General features: G+C 30.6%; 1 long non-coding RNA gene and 1 other non-coding gene across 2 annotated transcripts; one reads left to right on the plus strand and one right to left on the minus strand.

Moving 5' to 3' along the window:
• Positions 1 to 566: 566 nt before the first annotated feature.
• On the minus strand, positions 567 to 2,092 carry LOC105966733 (uncharacterized). Its single transcript, XR_016030478.1, has 3 exons — positions 1,446 to 2,092; positions 753 to 1,052; positions 567 to 672 (listed from the first exon to the last, which is right to left on the minus strand). It is a non-coding gene; the product is annotated as an uncharacterized LOC105966733 (long non-coding RNA).
• A 3,764-nt stretch (positions 2,093 to 5,856) lies between these two features.
• Positions 5,857 to 5,930, plus strand: TRNAN-GUU (transfer RNA asparagine (anticodon GUU)). The gene has a single exon. It is a non-coding gene; the product is annotated as a tRNA-Asn (tRNA).
• Positions 5,931 to 10,117: the final 4,187 nt, after the last annotated feature.

Below are 10,117 nucleotides of genomic sequence, written 5' to 3' on the forward strand. Positions count from 1 at the left end.
GGAGTTTCAAATAAGCATTGAGAAGGTACAATTGATGCTGATGAAGAACCTGTTGGAGCATGAAATGTAGGACCACCTCCTTGTACAACAGAACTGGACTCCGATCCGAGACCGTAAACTCTTATTTTTATTGGCCCTCCAACTGCCTCGAGCCACGCCTTATCAATAACTTCTTTAGGAAGAGCAGATGCTATTGCCATGAATGCATCATCTCCATCTTCTTCTTCGTCTACCTCCTGATTTTCGATTCTTGCGTCTTCATTTCCTTCGCCACCACCCTGTGTCCCAAACATGTCACTTGAATGACGACTCTTGAAATGATTTGAAATTTAGCTTGAAACATCACAAATTTTAAGAACTAATACATATTGAATAAATATACATTTCTTCATTAAACTATATAATACATTATCAAATAAATGAAACTTGTCTAACAACATGATCAATATTCAGAAGCAGTAACTGAAAACACACAAAAAAATATTAAAAAACAATCATAAGAAATTTCCTCCGGAACTCAATTCTTGCAGCATAACATTTTTATATTATAGTAAAATAGATGCTTACCCAGACATATTTTGATTTTCCATCAACCCAATCATTATTCTGTTTCGTTTTGTGAATCATCAAAAATAACTCAGAAGCAGTAGGCTCTACTCCTTTCTCTTTCACCTAAAAATAAAATAAAAAACATAGTTAATTGGTGGTAGTAAAATAAAATATAATTATAAGATATCAAAATTAACACTTACGAATTTTATTTTATATTCTGAAACTGGAATTGATCCTCCTGTATGCAACGAGGGACCTAAACCATCATGACTTGAGTTTCTGTTATCAGAATTAATTTCCGATTTATCTTTAAACTTTTGGGTGTTCCAATAGGCCAACAACTCATTCCAATGATTCTGATTGATCCACTTCGTTATTATATTTTTCTCATGAAATTGTTTTCTCGCTTTGTTCGAACTATTGCTCAAACTTACACTTCATTTATGTTCAAAATGTCTTCTTATTGTCTTGTGGTCTTCCGCGGGCCAATAGTACAACTTCTGCATGTATTCAATATAGATAACACATAAATAATTTTCAAATTATGACCGACAATGAATATTATATTATTTTTAAAGAGAATTCAAAGTAATGAGAAGCTCTGAAATGCAAGACATGTTTTGTGAAATATTAATTAGACAAACTAAAGTATTCAAGATTATACAAGACTATAAATTACTGTGTTGCACATATATATGATGTTATATTACTATGACAATCACCTTCCACGCTACCATATTCAGCCTACTATCACTTCGAATATACAGTATGTTGAGGTACACTTAGAAAATTCACTCAAGAAAAGTGCATAAACATAAAATGCAGCTTCAAATCAACACCAGTAATTACTCAAGAACTAGTTGTAGATTTTTTTCAATCTAAAGTGAACATACCTCAAATTCATTAAACCAACGGTCTCTAACATAATCCGATACCTTTTTTCCACGTAGGCCATGAACCACTGAATGCTCTTTTGAATATTGCAACCAATTTTCTGTAGCACTTGAAGGATCAAAGTTGTTAAATAAATCAAAAATATTTATGTTAACACAATATATAACTATTAAATAAGGTGATCAAAGTTTACCTATCTCTGTCCACTTTCAATAAAATTCGTCTGGTACCAATTCTTTCTTGTGAGATAGTCGTTTCTGAAAAGATATAAGTTCACCAACACCTCTTATAAACTCATCTGTCAATCATTTTCGACTTTTCACAAGTCTATTATACATCCAAGTACGATCACTTCTAATAGAACTCATTATATCTACATTCAAAAAACGAAGTTGATCGATGAATTACACACAAGAAAAAAATGTTAAATAAACAATTGCTCTTGTGAACAGTGCCACAAATTATTGTCAGCATATAATCAGCAATATCCCAAAAATTATACACATAATCCAATTAGTAGTGAAAGATAAGAGTTCCCCTAATATTTATAAATTTTGAGTAATTCTACATAATCGAAATTCCCGTAAGTTCTTGTGCTAAATTTACTCTTTTAACTACATAATGTCCCCAAAGTCTTCAATCAATATACACCGAGAGAGACAAGAGACATAATTAATTCAAGAAAATCAATCACATTAAAGATAGAAGTTAACCTGATTTTGGACCTCGCTTTGAGAAGTACGTTCGCGGGAGGGGAAGTTGAAAGAGAACTCGTCGGCGTGGAATGTTTGACGCCCGTTTGAGTCGAGAAACAACATCAGATTTTTTTTTCTTCTGAAAATTGGTGTTTGCTCGAGATTAGAAATTGGGGATTTTTTTTTTCTTCTCAAAACAACGATATAAAAGTTAGAGAGAGAAAGAATCGAAAGTTCTGGAACAAGGGTTTAGAGAGAGACAGAATCGGAGTTCAAATAAGAAAAGGAGAGATAATTAATGACTTAATTAGTTTATAATAAGGACTCTTAATTTAATTTAATAAGGAATGGTATCAGCATCGTATATTATTTCTATACACAATTTAATAATTGCATAAAATTGTTAATTTGCTCCTTATTTTGTAAATTTATAATTTAAGCATTTTTTTTTCCGTAGCTAATTCTGTTGCTATATATTAATTAACAAACCGCTTTGTTGTTCGTATGTGATCTCCGTACGTGAAGTTTTATATCAAAGGGACAAGTTTACTATCCGTCGCTACATCTGTCGCTAAAATATTTTAATTAGAGACGGATTTAACGTCCGTTGCTAATGCCATCGCTATATATAAACTATAGTCATCAAACAAACGGATTTATAGTCCGTCACAAATTCCGAAGCTAACTGGTCAATTTTGAAACGGATCTATATTCCGTCACAAAAGTTCGTCGCTAAATCGTCATTTTCTAGTAGTGAGCGGAAGCGCATCGTGTTTGGGAAGAGATGAGTCCAAATATATGAGTCGTGTTGGGTTATGGTGGGGGTGGTTATTGCAATAACGGAGGGGGTTATGGCAGTGACGGAGGGGGTGGTTATGGCAATAACGGAGGGGTGGTTATGGTGTTGGCGATGGTGGCATGGAGATGACTATGAGTTACTATAGACTACTATGAATTTCTGTGCGGTGGCGGCTAGGGTTCAAATAGAGGCTAGGGTTTTCAAAGTGTGTAGAATACTATGGATGACTACAGACTACTATGGATTTCTATGAGCACGGACTTCTACGGATTTCTATGGTATCTATGGATACTAGAGTCGAAAAACATTAAAAAAATTATTTTCATAATTTTCAATATTTATTCAGAAAAAATAAGGTTTTTATAATAGTGAACAAATATGGAAAAAAAAAGTGTACTACGTAAAAAAAATGAAAAATGTAAAATAAAAAATGATAAATGCAATTTAAATATTACTTTGTGCATATTTCATTTTTTGTATAGGAGGGCATTTTTTGAATGAAATTTATAAAGGATGTGAAGCAAATGTTTAGTTTAACTTGTCATTTAGTTCAAATAAGTTTTGTCACTAGGGACCTATATCTTAAGGCCCCTATTAATTATTATATATTTTAAATATATATGTTTATTTTGTACAGGGTGGACTATTGATTGCGAAAGTTGCATTGGACTCTCAAGAGATGAACATAGGCCTAATAAGGCACAAGAAAAACTAAATCTCAAAAAGGAGGTCCAAAAGAAGTCCATAAAAAGACTACAAATGTCGAACGAAATGTTAGACTAGACACAACCACGGGCCGGGTTTGACCCGGACCCGCCCCAGCGACCGCCCCGCCCCGGTGACCGTTGCCCCAGACCCGCCATTGTACGGGTCGGTTTCGGGTCCCCATTTTCAGGACCCGAGACCCGACGGGTCTACCCGTTGCCCGAGGACCCGGGTATTAAATAACATTTTTATCCAAAACTTAGACATAATGGGGTTGGAACCGGGCAAGAGTGGAATTAATGAGCAATTCTTATCACTGGGCCAACCAATATGTTTGATAAAATGTAGACACCAAATATATATAATAAAAACCCCGGTGTAAAATGATTTAAATGATATATAAATATGTTAAATAAATTATTAAGTTTTATATTAATTAATATTAAATAATTTTAATTAAATTATCAACAAATGCAATATAAGAAACTTTTTAAAAAATATAGAGCATCGAATATCATATAATTGAATCATTTTTTTTTACATTTACATTTTATTCAAATATTAGAATCGAATCGTAAAATTTAAATGGATTAAGCTCAAGTCCTTTCAATTTATTTTATTTTTTTATTATATTATATTTGTTAATTATTTAATTAAAATTATTTAATAATAATGAATATGATAATTAATAATCTATTTAACATTATTTATTATAATCATTTTACACTTTTTGTTTATATTATATATATTACTTGTTATAATAATTCTAACTATAAATATATAAATATAAATAACACTGTAAATTGATTATAATAATTGTATAACTAATGTTTAATAAATTATTAATTGACATGTTCACTAATATTAATATTAAAAATCTCCATTAATAACAAACGCATATATATTTAATTTTGAAAAACATAAAAAATTATGATTTAATTTAAAAGAAAGATTGAATTTTGATTTTTTTTTTTAATTATGAAAAATTTCTCAATCATTATTTTCATTAATAAATACTCATAATCCAATCTTCAAAACTTTCATTTTATTTAGTTTATGTCTCGAGGTTCTAATCGTTTTATTTTTTTCTAAAATTGTTTAGTGTTTAAATTCAAATTTTCTTTTGTAATTTTGAATAAAGTTAATCTCAAGCTTTTTCAAGTTTTAATTTAAGTTTTTTTTTCTTTCTTGTAATTATTTGGAAAAAAAAAACAAAGAAATCAAAACCGGTTTGGACCCGGAACCGGATGGACCCAGGTGGACCCGCCCCGGACCCGCCTCCCCACGGGGTGGTTTCGGGTCCTCCAAAAGTCGGACCCGAACCTGAACCCGCCCCGTCCTGTGGTCATATCTATGTTAGACTGCCCATGATTCATTTACTGTTAGAGATAGCAATGGGTACCGGTTTGGCGGGTTTTGGACCCGGAACCGACCCGTTTGGAGCGAGTCTGGGTCAGCTAAATGGTTTTGGATCGGGTAATGGGTTTAAGTTTCTAGAACCGGATGGTTCTAGGTCGGGTTACGGGTGGAACCGACCCATAACCGATCCGTATGTATATATATATATATATATATATATATATATATATATATATATATATATATATATATATATATATATATATATATATATATATATATATATATATATATATATATATATATATATATATATTCAGATTTCATTTATCAAACTATCAATTTCTATTTTGTCTATTTACATTTACCTATTTTCACTGTTTTATTTTTCGAATCTCATTTCTCAGGATTAATATTTATCAATTGTCGACCACCGCTAAGTCTTGCATTTTTTATTTTACTTTTTATCGAAGTCAAATATAATTAATTGTAATCGTATTGTTCATGTTATATCACTTGTAGAGATTTTTAAAATATTGTATTTTAGTATTGGGATTATTTCGTAAAATTATACAAGCAAAATGTTATGAAAGTTAAAAAAAAAATATTAAACTTTTTGTATGTTAACGGGTCTAGCGGGTCAGAACCGTTTAGTTAGGGTTTGGGTTGAGGCGGGTCTGGGTCTATGCTAAAACAGGTTGGGACGGGTCTTGGGTTTATATATTTTTCGTGGGTCGGGTCTTGGGTTTAGGCAAACCCGACCAAGAACCGACCCATTGCCATTCCTATTTACTGTTAAGTGTGCATTGATTTATATACTTGTGCTTCACTAAACAAATTTCAACCGAAATAGCTGGAATAGCTCAGTTGGTTAGAGCGTGTGGCTGTTAACTACAAGGTCGGAGGTTCGACCCCTCCTTCTAGCGAAATTTAAATACTATTATTTACATTTATGTACTGAAGAAAAAAGAAGAAAATATATTTTTAGAAATTTATTGCAGAACGAAGAAAAAAGAAAAATATATTTTTAGAAATTTATTGCAGACCGAAGAAAAAAGAAATGTTGGGGGTAGGTGAGTGAATATGAAATGACGTATAGAGGGGAAAATGGAATATGAAAATTGTATTATACATATTGATAAGGTGAAATACCAAGAGGAATATATAGAAAAATACATATAGAATAATATTTTATATTTATAAAAATAGTAAAATAATTAAAAAATAGAAACTTGGAAAAACCCGGGTTGACCCCGGTTGAACCGGTCCAACCGTGACCTGAATGCCTATCTGGTTTTATGTCTGGTCCGGTTCTGATAACATTGCATCTAACTTCTTTACCCATCACAAATTTAAAAATGCATTTTCTGTAGATTATGAGACATTTTTTTGTTGTAAAAAAGAAAAAATAAATTGAAGAATAGCAGGTACTAGTAGTTACCTCTATTTGCGATAATGAATATGATCATAATTGATATATTTTGCACTTAAAGGTGATCCGTGTTTAGGGGAAATAGGCTAAACACCCCTTATTTCAAACTTATATAGGTGGGGATCCAAGTTGTTAGATGAATATAGGTGTAGGTCCTTTGACTCAAAATAATAATATAAATTAAATAAAGTTGTTAGTATAAACACCCTTAATTAATTAGGGAGCAAATCCCACATATTACTCTCTCATTTATCTCCAATCTCACGTCTATATTTATTTATGATCTCACATCTCTCTTTCTCCTGGTCGTCTCTCTCACGTGCGTTACTCTCTCTTTCTTTTCAAACCTTTTTTTTATTTTCTTTCGAATTCTGTTTTTGTGTTTTTTGTTGAAGAAATACACAGACAAGAATCCAAATAATTTGTATGAGGGATAATGAATACATAGAGAAAAAAAGAAGGGAGCTTTACATTATGAGATTATCTCTTGGTCGACAACAAACACCTCATTGGTTACAAAAAAGTTAGTTATTTGCTTCTTTCCCTCTCTCTAAATTTATTTATAGTGAATTTATATTTTTTTTGATGCATTTTTAATTGATTTTTTGCTTCACCAAACACCAAAAAGAATTTCAATTGACAAACTAATTTTTGAAACATAAAATTGAAAACTGCAAATAGAAATCCGTAGCAAGTTGTAAATTCTATTTTTTGGCATTGAAAGATTTTGTTGTTGTGTTTTGTATTTGCGTACTGTGTATTTAAAAAAAAAAAACAAATTCTTGTTTTTGTTTGAATTTAGATGATGTTAATCATATTTTCAATTTATTGTTTACTTAGATGATGCATATTCGACTTTGCACTTTGTTGTTTGTATTTAGTCGAGTGTAGTATGTTGTTTGCAGTTAAATAATACATATTATAATTTTTTAGTTGGTGTCTGTTGTTTGAATTTGACGTTTGTATTTGATGAAATTTGAGAGTTTGAATTTTTGCAGAATTTTTTTTTCACGGATGAACTTGTTTTTTAATTAAGAATTGGAGAAGAGAGAGAGAGAGATTTGGGGGAATTTTTTTTGGTTGGGAGTTTAGGGAATTTTATTTAGTAGAGAGATTTGGGGGATTTAATTTGGTAAAGAGATTTTTATTTTTTTCTTTTATTAGGGGTATTTTAGACACTACAAAAATAATAAATATAATAAAAATAGAGAATTAGTAATTGGATTTATACATATAAAAACTCTTATAGGAGGACCTATAGCAAATTTCCCCGTGTTTAATCGCTCATTCTATAATTGCAAATTTGTGATTATGTTAATGTGAAAAATTAAACATTATTTACAATCCTTAATACGCAATTAAATGTTTAGGCCTATATTTTCGTATATTCATTTTGATGCGATTTGAAAGTCATAATAATAAATATTGCATTCTAATAAAATATATTCGTCGAATCTTAGCTTTAAGATTTAATTTTGACAACTCCAATTAAAGTTACACTTTTGAAAGTTTTATAATTTTTTTACAAAGTTGCATTTGAATACATAAAAATTGCATCTAAGTTGTACATTAGATTTTATAGAAACTTTTAATTATTTGGTATATATCTAGATTAAAAGTATTCTCTAGTGTTTTTGTTTTCTTGTTAAAATTCCAACATGTTATATTTTCTGAATTTTCGTAATTCCCAAGTCCTTCAACTTTTCAAACATTTCAGTCCAGCCCGCAAAATGGTAATAATCTGCATTTTACTGAAGTAAACAAAATTTATAATTTGGGCTATAAGGTATGAAAAAAATTACAAATTGTCCCTAAAAGTTTGGAATTTGCAATGTGATATTTGAATTTAAAGAATCTGTAATAATATGATTTTATATTATCTCGAATTGATAAACAAATGATGACATGCTATATCAAGATGATAAACAATTTGAATTAAATGTTTTGAGATCATGATAGGTGATATTCGTAATACATACTTTGTTAATTGTCTTGACAATCTTTCCATCGTTGGAGGGAGATAAGAAGTCGGTTCCTGAAGAACAACCTGAAATTGTATTACTCTCATCTTGATTTGTGCAAAACAATTTTAGCACAAAATGAAAAATAATCTGTTTGCAACAATTTTAGAAGTAAATCCAACATGCATTTATCCATAAAATGGCAACTTAAAGTTAATAATAATCTATGTGTGTGTGCGTCTCTCTCCCTCCCTCCCTCCCTCCCTCTCCCGCTCCCGCTCCCGCTCCCGCTCCCGCTCCCGCTCTCTCTCTCTCTCTCTCTCTCTCTCTCTCTCTCTCTCTCTCTCTCTCTCTCTCTATATATATATATATATATATATATATATATATATATATATATATATATATATATATATAATTCCGACTCATTCAAACTTGTTTGTAAATAAGGAAAATCCTTTTATATATACCAAAATTACCACCGAATTCTTTGAAACGCAGTTCAACTCCAATTTCATGGTTTACACCCCAATTAGCCTAATTTCCCCAATCAACCAATTTTGACCTGTCACTGCCGGAGACCGTCGGCCAGCCGCCATTGATAGCCGAAGACCATCGGTCTCCAGCGTTGATTTTTTTTTTAAACCCTTTTTTTTCTGAATTATTTTTCCAGCAAGTCAATCACTGTTGATTTTTTATTTAATTATGTTTCTTCTTAAAAAAAGTATTTTATTTAATATTATTGTCCTGGCTGCTAAATTACTGTCTCCAACAGTAATTTAACTGTTAATAGATTTTTTTTTAATTTTTTTTTTCTTAAAAAAAAATAATTTTAAGTAATATTACTGTGTTGGCTGCTAAATTACTGTCTCCAACAATTAACAATTTAACTGTCGGAGACGGTTATTTAACTGTTATTTAACGGTCTCCAATAATTTTTGAAATTTTCTTTTAAAAAAAAATATTTTAATTAATATTACTATCTTGGCTGCTAAATTACTGTCTCCAATAGTCATTTAGCTGCCGGAGACAGTAATTTTACTGTAATAATTAGATTTATCGTCTTGGCCTGCAATTTTGCTATTTTCGACCGTAATATTACTGTCTTCGACCGTAATATTACTATTCGGGAAGTAATATTCATAATATTACTGTCTCAAACAGTTAAATTACTATCTCCGATAGTTAAATTATTGTTGGAGACAATAATTTAGCAGCCAAACAGTAATATTAATCAAAATATTTTTTTTAAGAAAACAAATTCAAAAAAAAAAGTGAACGGCGGTTGACTTGCAAGAAAAAAACTTAAGAAAAAAAAGTTTTCAAAAGAAAAAGAAAAATTCAACACCGGAGAAGAACCGCCCGGTCAACGACGAAATCTAGCTGAAAAAAAATGAAAAAAAAATTATTTTCTGAAAAAAAAAATTATTTTTTCAACAACTTATTAAAATGGGGGTTAATGTGATGTATTTGTTTAAATACGAGGTTAATGTGTAATATTGAGAAAGTTAGAGCATAATGGATAGAATTCATAAAAAATATATTATGGTGGGTATTTTAGACTAAAGACATGGGGTTGGTTTATTTGAAAGACTATTTTTTGTGTGAACCAATGTGCATTTAAGTTCCTTATCATGTCCCTCCTTGCCATTTGACACACACACACACATATATATATATATATATACTAGTATTTCACCCGTGCGTTGCACGGAGGTCA

Source organism: Erythranthe guttata, chromosome 3 (genome assembly GCF_056151865.1).
Source record: "Erythranthe guttata isolate IM_541 chromosome 3, IM_541, whole genome shotgun sequence".
NCBI classification, from domain to species: domain Eukaryota; kingdom Viridiplantae; phylum Streptophyta; class Magnoliopsida; order Lamiales; family Phrymaceae; genus Erythranthe; species Erythranthe guttata.